At 47.2% G+C, this 17267-nt stretch overlaps 1 protein-coding gene across 2 annotated transcripts in view; it reads right to left on the reverse strand.

Moving 5' to 3' along the window:
• The window catches only part of LOC129858538 (catenin alpha-1-like), a 295543-nt gene that overhangs the window by 214427 nt on the left and 63849 nt on the right, over window positions 1–17267 (reverse strand). The gene's annotated exons all lie outside the window — the stretch shown is intronic.

Genomic DNA, 17267 nt, shown 5'->3' on the forward strand with positions numbered 1-17267 from the left:
AAAAAAACAAGCTATAAATCTTATTCAAATCAAATCTTTAAAATTGGTCACATACACATATTTAGCAGATGTTATTGGTCACACACACATATTTAGCAGATATTATTGCGGGTGAAGCAAAATGTGTGTGTTCAAGTTCACAACAATACACACAAATCTAAAAGTAAAATGGAATTAATAAATAAATATTAGATCGAGCAAAGTCAGTGGCATTGACCAAAATACAGTAGTATACATATGAGAGAAGTAGAGCAGTATGTAAACATTATTAAAGTGACTAGTGTTCCATTATTAAAGTGGCCAGTGATTCCATGTACAGTATTTAGGGCAGCAGCCTCTAAGGTGCAGGGTTGAGTAACCGGGTGGAAGCCGGCTAGTGATGGCTAAATATACAGTGATGGCCTTGAGATAGAAATTGTTTTTCCAGTCTCTCGTTCCCAGCTTTGATGCACCTGTACTGACCTCGCCTTCTGGGTGATAGCGGGTGTGAACAGGCAGTGGCTCGGGTGGTTAATTTCCTTGATCTTCTTGGCCTTCCTGTCCTGGAGGACAGGAAATTTGCCTCCGGTGATGCGTTGGGCAGACCACACCACCATCTGGAGAGCCCAGAGGCTGCCGTCAGCGCAGTTGAAAAAAACAGGCGGTGATACAGCCCAACAAGATGCACTCAATTGTGCATCTGCAGAAATTTGAGGGTTTTAGGTGCCAAGCCAAATTTCTGCAGCCTCATGAGGTTGAAGAGGCGCCATTGCGCCCTCTTCACCACATTGGTCTGTGTGGGTGGACCATTTCAGTTTGTCATTAATGTGTACGCCGAGGAACTTGAAGTTTTCCACCTTCTCCACTGTGGTCCTGTGAATGTGGATAGGGGGGATGCTCCTGCTGTTTCCTGAAGTCCACGATCAGCTCCTTTGTTTTGTTGAGTTGAGTGAGAGGTTATTTTCCTGCAACCACACTCCCAGGGCCCTCACCTCCTCCCTGTCTCATCATTGTTGGTAATCAAGCCTACCACTGTTGTGTCATCTGCAAACTTGATGATTGAGTTGAAGGTTTGCTTGGCCACGCGGTCATGGGTGAACAGGGAGTACAGGAAGAGGCTGAGCACGCACCCTTGTTGGGCCCCATTTTGAGGATCAGTTTAGTGGAGGTGATGTTTCCTACCTCCACCACCTGGGGGCGACCCGTCAGGAAGTCCAGGACCCAGTTGTACAGGGCGGGGTTCAGACCCACGGCACCAAGGTTAATGATGAGCTTGGATGGTATGATGGTGTTGAATGCTGAGCTGTAGTCATTGAACAGCATTCTTACATAGGTATTCCTCGTGTCCAGATGGGATAGGTCAGTGTGATGGCGATTGCATCATCTGTGGATCAATTGGGCCTAGGGTATCAGGTAGGGTAGGAAGTGATATGATCCTTGACTAGCCTCTCAAAGCACTTCATGATGACAGAAGTGAGTGCTACGTGGAGATTGTCATTTAGTTCAGTTACCGTTGCTTTCTTGGGAACAGGAACAATGGTGGCCATCTTGAAGCATGTGGGGACAACAGACTGGTGATAGGGAGAGATTGAATATGTACGTAAACACTCCAGCCAGCTTGTCTGCGCACGCTCTGAGGACGTAGCTAGGGATGCCGTCTGGAACGGCAGCCTTGCAAGGGTTAACACGCTTAAATGTCTTCAAGGACAACCCACAGACCTTGGCAGCGGGCCATGTCGGTGGCACTGTGTTATCCTCAAAGCGGGCAAATGCGTTTAGCTTGCCCGGAAGCGAGACGGTGCCCGAAACGGGGCTGGTCTTCCTTTTGTAGTGCGTGATTGTCCGGAGACCCTGCCACATACGTCTCGTGTCTGAGCCGTTGAATTGTGACTCCACTTTGTCTCTATACTGACATTAAGCATGTCTGATTGCCCTGGAGGGAATAACTACACTGTTTTGTAGTCAGCCATATTCTCAGTCACCTTTCCATGGTTAAATGTGGTGGTTTGTGCTTTCAGTTTGGCAAACCCTAACCCTTTCAGCTGGCAGAGAGAGATGGAGTGGGAAGAGACCTCAAGGGACAGAGAGGGAGAGAAACAGAGAGCGAAAAAGATGCCAGGCAGGAGAGACAAAGAGATTTGACAGGATCCGACAGGCCTTCTGTTAAACCTGCAGGGAAGTCTGATGTCTAAACAGTCTATTTCTCAAAGCCCCAGAGGCCTCCCAGATGATGGATACCTATAGTTATGAACACCCCAAATAACACACTATACCCTAGGTAGTGCACTCCGTTGGACTATGGGACACAGGGCTCTGGTCCAAAGTGGTGCTCTATATCTAGAACCAGGGCAGCAGGAAGTCTCCAGATTAGAGCGTTGGGTCAGTAAACCAAACCAGTAACCTAAAAAAGGTCGCTGGTTTCAATGCCCGGATCCAAAGAGATGAAAAATATACGGCGCTTTGACCTTGAGCAAGACACTTCACCCCAGTTACTACAGAAGGCGCTGGACAACCGTGACCCTGGCTATGACCTCACTCTCCCTGCAAGTGTCTTGGAGGGGAGGGGGGGGGCACATTTCCATTACACCAGGGACTAAAACTAACTTTTTTTTTTTGTATACCACTTTGGAAGGTTAATGAAAAATACAATTTCTTTGGCCATAATTACACCAAAACCCCACAAAAGAAACAAACCAATGACAATTACGTTGAGTTTCTAAAAACAAGAGATGAATTACTAGTAAGCAGTATATTGCTCAATCTAAATGTATATTCTGTGATCGTCGTCTTCGAACCAAAAAATATCACGAGACAAAACAGCTGCCTCCTCAACGTTACCTTGGTAACAGAGGCACTGGAGTCATCACTTGTTCCTGTGATGAATCTCACTAGTAGAAGTCGATGTTTCTTTTGCTAGCAACGGAAAGAAACTCAAAAAACATTGAAAATAAACCCCAAGTATGACTACCCGCAAACGTGGATTAGACATTCTCGTCCAACAAATGACAACATCTACCCGGATCTACCCATCTACCCGGACCTCTCGTGTTACGTGTACGTAACAGGACAAATATACACATTCCCCCAATGTATTACTGTTATTTACATATAAAACTCTGGTTGGAGGTTCTACAGGAGAACGTTGTGGAATCAAATAAAATGTATTTTATATAGCCCTTCTTACATCAGCTAATATCTCAAAGTGCTGTACAGAAACCCAGCCTAAAAACCCCCAAACAGCAAGCAATGCAGGTGTAGAAACACGACGCTCTCAAACTGGCTGCAAAGTCTTATAAAACTGGGAATTAGATAAGAACTGCCTCAGACATCTCTTACACTGTTAATCTGCTGCGGCCATCCAATCAGCCTCAGGATATCAATGGGAACAAAGCCTCATTGATTTATCTCCCAACGAGGTTCTCTACTGCATGTCTCAAACTTCCTTCTAATCTATGGATTTCACATGACTGGGAATACAGATATACATCTGTTGGTCACAGATACACCTGCAAGACCAAAAGGTAAGCAGACACCTGATCTTTCAACATTTCATTTGCATTAATATGGAGTTGTCGTCACCCCCCCCCCCCCCCCCTCCCTTTGCTGCAAAAGCAGCCTACACTCTTCTAGGAAGGCTTTCCACCAGATGTGGGGACTTGCTTCCATTCGGACACAACAGTATTAGTGAGGTCGGGCACTGATGTTGGGAGATTAGGCCTGGCTCACAGTCTGCGTTCCAATTCATACCAAAGGTGTTTGATGGGGTTGAGGTCAGGGCTCTGTGCAAGCCAGTCAAGTTTTTTTTATTTTACCTTTATTTAACCAGGTAGGCCAGTTGAGAACAAGTTCTCATTTACAACTGCGACCTGGCCAAGATAAAGTAAAGCAGTGTGACAAACAACAGAGTTACACATAAACAAACATACAGTCAATCACACAATAGAAAAGTCTATGTACAGCATGTGCAAATGAGGTAAGATAAGGGAGGTAAGGCAATAAATAGGCCATGGTGGCGAAGTAATTACAATTTAGCATTTAAACACTGGAGTGATAGATGTGCAGAAAATGAATGTGGAAGTAGAAATACTTGGGTGCAAAGGAGCAAAATAAATACTATATGGGATGAGGAAGTTGGATGGGCTATTTACAGATGGGATATTTACAGGTGCAATGATCTGTGAGCTGCTCTGACAGCTGATGCTTAAAGTTAGTGAGGGAGATATGAGTCTCCAGCTTCAGTGATTTTTGCAATTCGTTCCAGTCATTGGCAGCAGAGAACTGTAAGGAAAGGCGGCAAAAGGAGGAATTGGCTTTGGGGATGACCAGTGAAATATACCTGCTGGAGCGAGTGTTACTATGGTGACCAGTGAGCGGAGATAAGGCGGGGCTTTACTTAGCAAAGACTTAGATGTTATAGTTCCAATTCATCCCAAAGGTGTTAGATGGAGTTGAGGTCAGGGCTCTGTGCCGGACAGTCAAGTTCTTCCACACTGATCGACAAACCATTTCTGTATGGACCTCGCTTTGTGCATGGGGGGAATTTTCACATTGAAACTGGAAATGACCTTCCCCAAACTGTTGCCACAAAGTTGGAAGCACAGAATCGTCTAGAATGTCATTGTATGCTGTAGTGTTAAGATTTCCCTTCACTGGAACTAAGGGGCCTAAACCATGAAAAACAACACCAGACCATTATTCCTCCTCCACCAAACATTACACTTGACACTATGCAATGGGACCAGTAGCGTTCTCTTGGCATCCGTCGGACTGCCAGATGTTTAAGTGTGATTCATCACTCCAGAGGACGCGTTTCCACTGCTCCAGTGACCAATGGTGGCGAGCTTTACACCACTCCAGTCGACACTTGGCATTGCGTTTATATTTTTGTTCAGTATATACACTACCAGTCAAAAGTTGGACACCTACTCATGGGTTAATTTTTACTATTTTCTACATTGTAGAATAGTCTAGACAACAAAACCATGAAATAACACATGGAAACATGTAGTAACCCAAAAAAGTGTAAAACAAATCAAAACATGTTACATTTGAGATTCTACAAAGTAGCCACCCTTTGCCTTGATGACAGCTTTGAACACTCTTGACATTCTCTCAACCAGCTTCATAAGTTAGTCAGCTGGAATGCATTTCAATTAACAGGTGTACATTTGGGTTATTTCTTTGTAATGTGATATTACAGGAGGACGCTTCAAGAGCTTCCCCTTTGGGTTATTTCTTTCCTTCTTAATGCATTTGAGCCAATCAGTTGTGTTGTGACAGGGTATGGCTGGTATATAGAAGATAGCCCTATTTGGTAAAAGACCAAGTCCATTAAATGGCAAGAACAGCTCAAAAAAGCAAAGAGAAGCGACAGTCCGTTACTTTAAGACATGAAGGTCAGTCAAGTCCGAACATTTCTTGAACTTTTAAAGTGTCTTCAAGTGCAGTCGCAAAAACCATCAAGTGCTACAATGAAACTGGCTCATGAGAACCGCCCCAGGGAAAGGAAGACCCAGATCCGCTGCAGAGGTTAAGTTAGTTACCAGCCTCGTTTGAAGCCCAAATAAATGCTTCAAAGTTCAATTAACAGACATCTCAAAATCAAGTATTCAGAGGGGACTGCATGAAACAGGCCTTCCATGGTCGAATTGCTGCAAAGAAACCACCACTGAAGGACTCCAATAAGAAGAGACTTGCTTGGGCCAAGAAACACGAGCAATGGACATTAGACCGGTGGAAATCTATCCTTTGGTCTGATGAGTCCAAATTTCAGATATTTGGTTCCAACCTGTGTCTTTGTGAGATGCAGAGTAGGTGAACGGATGATCTCCGCATGTGTGGTTCCCACCGTGACGCAGGAGGAGGTGTGATGGTGTGGGGGTGCTTTGCTGGTGATGGTCTGTTACAGAGAGGCTGTATCACAAACTGAGATGAGGGGAACATAAGGTTTCCGATAGCAGAGAGTGGACCGTGGAGACATTTCACCGCCAGATGAGCCTATGAATATATAATACTGTATTGTTGTGGAGGCATTAGCTTACACTTTACAGACTGATACCTTAGAGCTGAGCGAGCGAATGAGTGAGCTTCTACACTCTTAGAGGGCTCATACTGTAGTAACCCTCGCTCATCCTTCTGAAATGAAAGAAGAGTTAAGTGATTGAGGTGGTGGGGTTGTTTTGGTGTTATGGAGTCGGGGGGGGGGGGTTAAATAATGTCATTATTAGCAAAGAAAGGTTAATTAATAAATCGGTAAATCGGGACGGTGTCCCATCCTCGGGATGGTTGAGCTAATGTAGGCTAATACGATTAGCATGAGGTTGAAAGAAACAAAAACAGTTCCCAGGATATAGACATATCTGATATGGGCAGAAAGTTTAAATTTTTATTAATCTAACTGCACTGTCCAATTTACAGTAGACAGTGAAATAATACCTTGCTATTGTTTGAGGAGTGCGCACAATTATGAACTTAAATGTATGACTAAACCAATTAGGCAGTCTTGATACATTTTGAATAGATATGCAATAGTTCATTGGATCAGTCTGAAATATTACACCTACACTGCTGCCATCTAGTGGCCAAAGGCAAAATTGCACCTTGGCTGTAATAATACGTTATGGCCTTTCTTTTTTACATTTTAAAGAAGGTACAAAAAAAAAAAAAAACATGTTTGTTTCTTTGTATTATATTTAACCAGATCTATTGTGTTATATTCTCCTATATTTCTTTCACATTTCCACAAACTTCAAAGTGTTTCCTTTCAAATGGTAAAAAGAATATGCATATCCTTGCTTCAGGTCCTGAGCTACAGGCAGTTAGATTTGGGTATGTCATGTCAGGGGGAAATTAAAATACAAAAAAAAAGGGGGGGGCATATCCAGACGAGGTTTTTAACAAGCGGCCTGCTTGTCAAGACATGAATATTTACACAAATCACTCGTTGGTTAAATAGCCTACAGGAAGACAAACAAATTAATATGCTTTTCTGTAGTCTATAGAATTTTTCACTTTTTTTTTTTTTTACTATTCCAGAAACTGTTTTAAATGAACCGTGTCGATTATTTAAACAGCTGAATATCAACTGTCGGGTGGCAAGAAGACGCAACTCGCACAACGGATTGGTGTGAGGTGAGAAAATTGTTCTAAGACGTCACCAGGCAAAATGTCTCAACGCAATCTCAGGAAAAGAGAACCGTTTTGATGGTAATTATTGAAACGAGGGAAATGCCAGCTTTCCAGTGCTGTGTGATTATTTCTCACCCCCCCCCCCCCGCCCCACACAATTGGCAGCATTTTACAATCTGAATGTCAGGCTTGACAGAAAAGTAACCACAGGATTTGTATAGGCCATTTGAATGAACAAACAGTAGGCCACTGCAAAATTCACACTAATTATAAACAAAATCACCATTGTATTAGTGCCAGTGGGATTGTATCGGGGGTTAAACAAGCAACTATCATATTTAGTCTGATCTAGCTAATGATTCGCCCACTGGGCTGAACAACCCAACGCCTCAGCCATGCGGCCGCCATGCTGCATCAGACAGGTGATCGTGCATCGGCCATGCTGCATCAGACAGGTGATCGTACTTAAGCCATGCAGCCGCCATGCTGCATCAGACAGGTGCTCGTGCATCGGCCGCCATGCTGCATCAGACAGGTGATTGTACTTCAGCCATGCAGCCGCCATGCTGCATCAGACAGGTGATCGTGCATCGGCCATGAAGCCGCCATGCTGCATCAGACAGGTGATCGTACATCAGCCACCATGCTGCATCAGACAGGTGATCGTGCATCGGCCATGCGGCCGCCATGCTGCATCAGACAGGTGATCGTGCATCAGCCATGAAGCCACCATGCTGCATCAGACAGGTGCTCGTGTATCGGCCACCATGCTGCATCAGACAGGTGTTCGTGCATCAGCCATGCAGCCACCATGCTGCATCAGACAGGTGATCGTGCATCGGCCACCATGCTGCATCAGACAGGTGATCGTGCATCGGCCATGCAGCCACCATGCTGCATCAGATATTTTATGTTTGGCTGTAATATAAGGTACTTGCCCAGGCTGCAAATGAAACATGCAATCACCCACAATTTAAATTCAGCATGCATAACTTGCTTTCCTGTGATCTTGGCCCGTGCCAGTAATTTTCACTTGGTACTGGCCCAGAATGCCACTGGCAAATGTACCTGAATGTGAAGCCCTGAAATGGAGGTGCCACGGAGAGAGTCACTCCAAGAAAGCAACAAAAACCTTTCCGCTGCCACATCACCGTTTAAAATATTCAACTAGTCAGATGTTACAATTCTGGGTTTATTAGTTAGCCCACCCCACACACACACTCCGCCACCATCTCGTCTGACAACCTACGCTTGTGTCACGTCGCCATGGCAACATGTTCCGCATGTGTGTGTGTGTGTGTGTGTTCTATGACTCACTCCCTGAAAGTTGCATCGGTGGTGCTTGAAATTAGGGACTGTGGACCCGGAGAGGGAACTGGTCTGGAATAAAAACACAGAGACGGAGCTCAAATAGAACAAAACTAAATAACTTTGTGCATGGTCACCAGGAAATTACTGATACACAAGATCTGAGGTGCTGCTGCTATAACTTTGACATGCTTCTGCTCTTCTCCCCCTCTCCTCCCATCTTCTCTTCTCCCCCTCCCACCCTCTCCTCCCATCTTCTCTTATCCCCCTCCCACCCTCTCCTCCCATCTTCTCTTCTCCCCCTCCCACCCTCTCTTCTCCCCCTCCCACCCTCTCCTCCCATCTTCTCTTCCTCCCCCTCCCACCCTCTCCTCCCATCTTCTCTTCCTCCCATCTTCTCTTCTCTTCCTCCCATCTTCTCTTCTCTTCCTCCCATCTTCTCTTCTCTTCCTCCCATCTTCTCTTCTCTTCCTCCCATCTTCTCTTCTCTTCCTCCCATCTTCTCTTCTCTTCCTCCCATCTTCTCTTCTTCCCCTCCCACCCTCTCCTCCCCCTCCCACCCTCTCCTCCCCCCCTCTCCTCCCATCTTCTCTCCTCCCCCTCCCACCCTCTCCTCCCATCTTCTCTCCTCCCCCTCCCACCCTCTCCTCCCCCCCTCTCCTCCCATCTTCTCTCCTCCCCCTCCCACCCTCTCCTCCCATCTTCTCTCCTCCCCCTCCCACCCTCTCCTCCCATCTTCTCTTCCCCCCCTCCCATCTTCTCTCCCCCCCCTCCCACCCTCTCCTCCCATCTTCTCTTCTCCCCCTCCCACCCTCTCCTCCCATCTTCTCCCCCTCCCATCTTCTCCTGCTCTTCTTCCCCCCTACATCTCACATGTGTCCTTTCATTTATCTGACCCTTTTTAATACACATGCCATCTGAGCTGTGGAGAGTAACACCTCTGCCTTTATCAAACCACTGTACTTTCTCCCCCTGCACCTCCCCCTCCCAGTTCTTCTTCTCTCCAGGCTGAGACACACCAGAGAACGACCCATCAATCAACCAAAGTCAGGTTAAGACCTGAAGGACTGATTTTTCCACTGACCAGCCTGCTTGAGGAGGAGAACACTACCCTAGTTTGTCTTCACTGGGAAAATTCCCTTCTTTTCCTGGCCTATGTCTTGCAAGTAAGCATTTAATTGTACTGTGTACACCAGGTATATACTGTGTAAATGAAAAATAAACTTTGATTTGAGAAATATTGTTTTATAATTGTCAAGAAAAATACTAGTTCATGATATAGCATGTGCAGTCTCCCACCCCAAAAATATGCAAGAATATAATGCAGGTAATGTGATATTACAGGAAGAAGCTTCAAGAGCTTCCCCTACAAGCTGTGATATTACAGGAGGGAGCTTCAAGAGCTTCCCCTACAGCTGTGATATTACAGGAGGAAGCTTCAAGAGCTTCCGCTACAAGCTGTGAAATTACAGGGGGAGGCTTCAAGAGCTTCCCCTACAAGCTGTGAAATTACAGGAGGAAGCTTCAAGAGCTTCCCCTACAAGCTGTGAAATTACAGGGGGAGACTTCAAGAGCTTCCCCTACAGTTGCCAACAGAAAGTGTCAGATACTGCTATAACACTTCAAAAACATCCTAATTGCTCAGGGTTTTGCTACCGAGTCGTATGGCTGAAAGTAAATATACTTGCAGAGAAATGGCATCAGTCAGTAAATTAATGCAGCTACACTGGTTATTGTTACTCTATGAACATCTTTATAGGGGAACGGCAGGTGTTACTCCGTTTCAAAATGGCCGCTTTAGAGAGAATGACTAGCAACTTGATCGTTCCATCTGGAGAGATGCATCGTCGTAGGTACAAGCCAGCCAAGCTGCTGCATCGCTGTAGGTACAAGCCAGCCAATCTGCTGCATCGTTGTAGGTACAAGCCAGCCAAGCTGCTGCATCGCTGTCGGTACAAGCCAGCCAAGCTGCTGCATCGTTGTAGGTACAAGCCAGCCAAGCTGCTGCATCGTTGTAGGTACAAGCCAGCCAAGCTGCTGCATCGCTGTAGGTACAAGCCAGCCAAGCTGCTGCATCGCTGTAGGTACAAGCCAGCCAATCTGCTGCATCGTTGTAGGTACAAGCCAGCCAATCTGCTGCATCGCTGTAGGTACAAGCCAGCCAATCTGCTGCATCGCTGTAGGTACAAGCCAGCCAATCTGCTGCATCGCTGTAGGTACAAGCCAGCCAAGCTGCTGCATCGCTGTAGGTACAAGCCAGCCAAGCTGCTGCATCGCTGTAGGTACAAGCCAGCCAAGCTGCTGCATCGCTGTAGGTACAAGCCAGCCAATCTGCTGCATCGTTGTAGGTACAAGCCAGCCAAGCTGCTGCATCGTTGTAGGTACAAGCCAGCCAAGCTGCTGCATCGCTGTAGGTACAAGCCAGCCAAGCTGCTGCATCGTTGTAAGTACAAGCCAGCCAAGCTGCTGCATCGTTGTAGGTACAAGGCAGCCAATCTGCTGCATCGCTGTAGGTACAAGCCAGCCAAGCTGCTGCATCGCTGTAGGTACAAGCCAGCCAAGCTGCTGCATCGTTGTAGGTACAAGCCAGCCAAGCTGCTGCATCGTTGTAGGTACAAGCCAGCCAAGCTGCTGCATCGCTGTAGGTACAAGCCAGCCAAGCTGCTGCATCGCTGTAGGTACAAGCCAGCCAAGCTGCTGCATCGTTGTAGGTACAAGCCAGCCAAGCTGCTGCATCGTTGTAGGTACAAGCCAGCCAATCTGCTGCATCGCTGTCGGTACAAGCCAGCCAATCTGCTGCATCGCTGTAGGTACAAGCCAGCCAAGCTGCTGCATCGTTGTAGGTACAAGCCAGCCAAGCTGCTGCATCGTTGTAGGTACAAGCCAGCCAATCTGCTGCATCGTTGTAGGTACAAGCCAGCCAATCTGCTGCATCGCTGTAGGTACAAGCCAGCCAATCTGCTGCATCGCTGTAGGTACAAGCCAGCCAAGCTGCTGCATCGCTGTAGGTACAAGCCAGCCAAGCTGCTGCATCGCTGTAGGTACAAGCCAGCCAAGCTGCTGCATCGCTGTAGGTACAAGCCAGCCAAGCTGCTGCATCGTTGTAGGTACAAGCCAGCCAAGCTGCTGCATCGTTGTAGGTACAAGCCAGCCAAGCTGCTGCATCGCTGTAGGTACAAGCCAGCCAATCTGCTGCATCGCTGTAGTTACAAGCCAGCCAATCTGCTGCATCGCTGTAGTTACAAGCCAGCCAATCTGCTGCATCGTTGTAGGTACAAGCCAGCCAAGCTGCTGCATCGTTGTAGGTACAAGCCAGCCAATCTGCTGCATCGATGTTGGTACAAGCCAGCCAAGCTGCTGCATCGTTGTTGGTATAAGCCAACCAATCTGCTGCATCGCTGTAGGTACAAGCCAGCCAAGCTACTGCATCGTTGTTGGTATAAGCCAGCCAAGCTGCTGCATCGTTGTTGGTATAAGCCAGCCAATCTGCTGCATCGTTGTTGGTAGGCGTATAAGCCAGTCAAGCCTCCCTCACGAAAAAAATGTACATGCAAATTCCTCTGCGATGGTAAGGCCTAGGAGGGTGCAACTCGGTATGACGGTAAATACTAGGGGTGTAACGGTTCGCCAAACCCACGGTTCGGTATGTATTGCGGTTTGGGGTCACGGCTCAGTTACAGTACAATGGGAAAAAGAAAATGACAACAGTTAATGTAATTTATTTGGCAAAAGACGGTAAACTAAAAAGAAGCCTATTTGTGGCCAAAGTCCAGCTTGTGTGACAGCGTTCACAATGCCCCTGGCATTGTCCGCCGTGACGCCGTTCAGATTGCACCTGGCATTGTCCGCCGTGACGCCGTTCACAACGCTCCTGGCATTGTCCGCCGTGACGCCGTTCACATTGCACCTGGCATTGTCCGCCGTGACACCGTTCACATTGCACCTGGCATTGTCCGCCGTGACAGGGTTGTTATGTTGGTCCTCCCTAGTAGAGGTTTTCACGGGTGTAATATGCATAAATAAGTCATACATTTTTTTTAAAAGACACCTGTTCTGAACGGACCTGAGTGCAACTGGACCAGTTCTGTATAAACCCGGTCCGATCCGAGGGAGGGAAGCAGCAGAAATTACATTTGTAAACTACTATATTAAAGCCGTTACAAAAACACTGAAAATGTCCATGACATATCTAATATTGGAATGATAGTGTTTCACAGTATTCCTTACCCACCAGTGTTGCGATTGGCTGTGATATTCACCTATTCATTTCTCACACCAGAGCAGCAACTGTTCCGACTTTGTGGCTGGGTTATCTAGCGGAAGTCGACCATCATGTCCTGGTTGCAAAAACTCTACACCGTTTGCTCAATTTCAGTTTGTGAATCATTGAACCATCTTAGTCGCTTTGAAATCGTTTCTCAATGGTGGACGCTTCAAAACAGCTGTAAAAATTGTTTTGTTTTTGAAAAACTATTTCACAGCAGTTTAGATGGTACAATGATTCCCTACACTATTCAGTGCTTGTTTTCTCTCAAAATTGTAGAATTTTAGCAACCAGGAAATGAGAGTTAATTGCACAAGAAAACAAAGCCAAAGTCAGAACAGCTTTTCCAATTGTGACAACAGATGCCGCTCCGGCAGGAGAAATCAATAGGCGAAAATCACAGCCAATCACAACACTGGCATGTAAGTCATTCTGTGAAACGCTATCATTCCATAATTGTAATTCCATCTTCCATTGATTAGATAATCTTCTAATTTGCTTTGCCACACAAAAGGCTCTATGACCGTAGTGCCCCATTGATGACTTGTGATTGGCCGACAACATGCAATCCCGTTTCATCCACCACACCGCTCCCCATCGTACAGAACTTGTTTCCGATTGCGCATCACAAAAGGACCATTTGACAGTCAAGACTTGAATTCTGATTTGAATTCTGCCTTTCGTTGTTTTCACAGAATGGGATAAAGATGTTATGGGATAAGAGCGCAGGCATAGCCTATAGACCTCGTGATTTAAATCAAAATAAATTGCAAATATGTGTTTTTTCAAGTTCAAAGTGCGGACCGAAGTCCTCGCAGCGAACGGTTCTTTACACCCCTAGTAAATGCACATAGCCCACACCCTCTCATGCAATGCCATTCGATTGTAAATGCCAACTTTGATGGCTCATGCCCTTCACCCTACAGTATGTGACTTAGAGTCATGAAATTCAGTACATAGGTCTCTCTCCCCACTAGGACCAATAAGGTCAGCTAAGATAAGAAGAGGGAATAGCGGACATTTTACAGGCTCCTGACCTATTTTGTGTATTATTTCGCACGGATCGTAACTTTATTTTTGCACATTTACACCATCGTTTTCAAAGACCAAAATGAGCTTCTGGGATATCAGAACAGCTATCACTAACCTCCATTTGGACGAGGACTGCTACTTCAATGAGTCGGAGGTGAAAGACATTGATTATCTCGGACCATGCCCAAATCCTGGCCACTCGAAGGAACCTGCGTGCGCTATAGAGGCCGGCAGGCAGAATACCTGACGAGAATACATCCAAGTGGATAAATCTCCTCTACCCTCCATTCTATTGGCGAACGCGCAATCACTGGAAAATAAACTGGGTGAGCTTTGTTCGATACTATCCTATCAACGTACTCTGAACAACTGTAATATCATGTTTCTCCAAGTCATGGCTGAACAAGGACAAATATAAATCTAGCTGGGTTTTTTTTTTATACATTGGCAGAACAGAACGGTGGAGTTGGGGAAGCCCAGGGGAAGGAGTGTATGCGTCTCTCTAAACAGCTGGTTCGCGATCACTAATATTAAGGAAGTCTCTAGATAATGCTCTTCTGAGTTAGAATACCTCATGAAAAACTGCAGACCATACCATTTACAGAGAGATATTCATTGTTTTTCGTAGCTATTTTGCACACCACAAACCAATGTTGGCACTAAGACCAAACACAACGAGCTGTACAGGGCCATATACAAACAAGAAAATGCTGACCTAAAGCACGCTGCTAGTGGTCGGAGACTTTAATGCAGGATAACTGAAATTCGTTTGACCTCATTTCTAAATCAGCATGTCACCTGTGAAACTAGAGGAGAAAAAAAAAAAACACACATTTAACACGCAGCTCCCCCTTTGCATTCCATCTGGAAGACCTGACCATCATAACCATCTTCCTGATTCCTGCTTACAAGCAAAAACAGGAAGTAGCAGTGACACACACAATACGGAAGTGGCCCGATGAAGCGGATGCTAAGCTACGGGACTGTTAGGCTAACACAGACTGGAATATGTTCTTGGATTCATCCAATAGAATTGAGTTTACCACGTCCGTGTCATCAGCTTCATTAATAAGCGCATCGACGACATCATCCAGTAAGTACATCGAGTGAACAAAACATTAGGAACACCTTGATTAAAGTGGTGCGTATTAACAGGCCCATGTGCATCTCAGTCAAACAGATCAAGAGACATGCCCACGCATTCTCAGGGATGAGAGTCTAGCTAACCTGTAGAGTTTGGTTCTGTGTGGGGCAGCATGGGGGCGCTGTCGGACAGGAAACCCATTCATGGAAGCTCATCGTCTTACAGCGACCATTTGTTTCAGCTACAGTCTTGGAAAATGTTGCCTTTGAAAAAGTGCATCCATAGATGCTATATAACAAATTTGGTAGTAGTCAACATGGTAAAAAAAAAAAATCCCCAAAATACTTTACCGCATATTTTATGATCATATTGATTTAGAATATTTAATAAGTGTGGTGAGGAATACTGAAGCAGCTCATCCTAGGGTGATGTGTCCAATTTGCCCTGATGGTGACACTACTATGCACATTTGTGGCCTGCTGGAGGTCATTTTGCAGGGCGCTGGCAGTGCACCTCCTTGCACAAAGGCGGAGGTAGCGGTCCTGCTGCTAGGTTGTTGCCCTCCTACGGCCTCCTCCACGTCTCCTGATGTACTGGCCTGTCTCCTGGTAGCGCCTCGATGCTCTGGACACTACGCTGACAGACACAGCAAACCTTTTTGCCACAGCTCGCATTGATGTGCCATCCTGGATGAACTGCACTACCTGAGCCACTTGTGTGGGTTGTAGACTCCGTCTCATGCTACCACTAGAGTGAAAGCACCGCCAGCATTCAAAAGTGACCAAAACATCAGCCAGGAAGCATAGGAACTGAGAAGTGGTCTGTGGTCACCACCTGCAGAATCACTCCTTTTTTGGGGGTGTCTTGCTAATTGCCCATAATTTCCACCTTTTGTCTATTCCATTTGCACAACAGCATGTGACATTTATTGTCAATCAGTGTTGCTTCCTAAGTGGACAGTTTGATTTCACAGAAGTGTGATTGACTTGGAGTTACATTGTGTTGTTTAAGTGTTCCCTTTATTTTTTTGAGCAGTATATATATATATATATATATATATATAGGGAGGGCGTATAAAGGTCAAGTGAGAATGGGCATGTTTGTGTTATTGAACAGAGATTGGAGGAGGGTTATCAGGTTGACAACAGCGTGGGCTGACTTGGACTAGCTCTTGTTATCAGCAAGCAAATGCTACAAAATATACTGGACTGCATTCTGTAGTCTACATCGTCTCCTTTCAAAAATAAACTGCTTCATCTCTCGCTTCTTTCTCGCCTGTCCCCTCACACGCAAAAATAATATGATTTCCCCATCCCATCCCTTTCCAATGGGTAGGGTACATAAAGCTGTAGGTAAGACAAGCTACACTAGACGAGGTCCTTCACTGGACTCCTCCCAGGGGACAGTTGGGGGGGGGTGAAGAGGTCCTTCACGGGACTCCTCCCAGGGGACAGTTGGGGGGGTGAAGAGGACCTTCCCTGGACTCCTCCCAGGGGACAGTTGGGGGGGGGTGAAGAGGACCTTCCCTGGACTCCTCCCAGGGGACAGTTGGGGGGGTGAAGAGGACCTTCCCTCGACTCCCAGGGGACAGTTGGGGGCTGGGGGGGGGGGGGTGAAGAGGTCCTTCACTGGACTCCTCCCAGGGGACAGTTGGGGGGGGTGAAGAGGACCTTCCCTGGACTCCCAGGGGACAGTTGGGGGCTGGGGGGGGTGAAGAGGTCCTTCACGGGACTCCTCCCAGGGGACAGTTGGGGGCTGGGGGGGGTGAAGAGGTCCTTCACGGGACTCCTCCCAGGGGACAGTTGGGGGCTGGGGGGGGTGAAGAGGTCCTTCACGGGACTCCTCCCAGGGGACAGTTGGGGTGAAGAGGACCTTCCCTGGACTCCTCCCAGGGGACAGTTGGGGGGGTGAAGAGGACCTTCCCTGGACTCCTCCCAGGGGACAGTTGGGGGGGGTGAAGAGGACCTTCCCTGGACTCCTCCCAAGGGACAGTTGGGGGGGGGGTGAAGAGGACCTTCCCTGGACTCCTCCCAGGGGACAGTTGGGGGCTGGGGGGGTGAAGAGGACCTTCACTGGACTCCTCCCAGGGGACAGTTGGGGGGGTGAAGAGGACCTTCCCTGGACTCCTCCCAGGGGACAGTTGGGGGGGTGAAGAGGACCTTCCCTGGACTCCTCCCAGGGGACAGTTGGGGGGGTGAAGAGGACCTTCCCTGGACTCCTCCCAGGGGACAGTTGGGGGGGTGAAGAGGACCTTCCCTGGACTCCTCCCAGGGGACAGTTGGGGGGTGAAGAGGACCTTCCCTGGACTCCTCCCAGGGGACAGTTGGGGGGGGGGGTGAAGAGGACCTTCCCTGGACTCCTCCCAGGGGACAGTTGGGGGGGGGGGTGAAGAGGACCTTCCCTGGACTCCTCCCAGGGGACAGTTGGGGGGGGGTGAAGAGGACCTTCCCTGGACTCCTCCCAGGGGACAGT

Source organism: Salvelinus fontinalis, chromosome 6 (genome assembly GCF_029448725.1).
Source record: "Salvelinus fontinalis isolate EN_2023a chromosome 6, ASM2944872v1, whole genome shotgun sequence".
Classification (NCBI taxonomy): Eukaryota; Metazoa; Chordata; class Actinopteri; order Salmoniformes; family Salmonidae; genus Salvelinus; species Salvelinus fontinalis.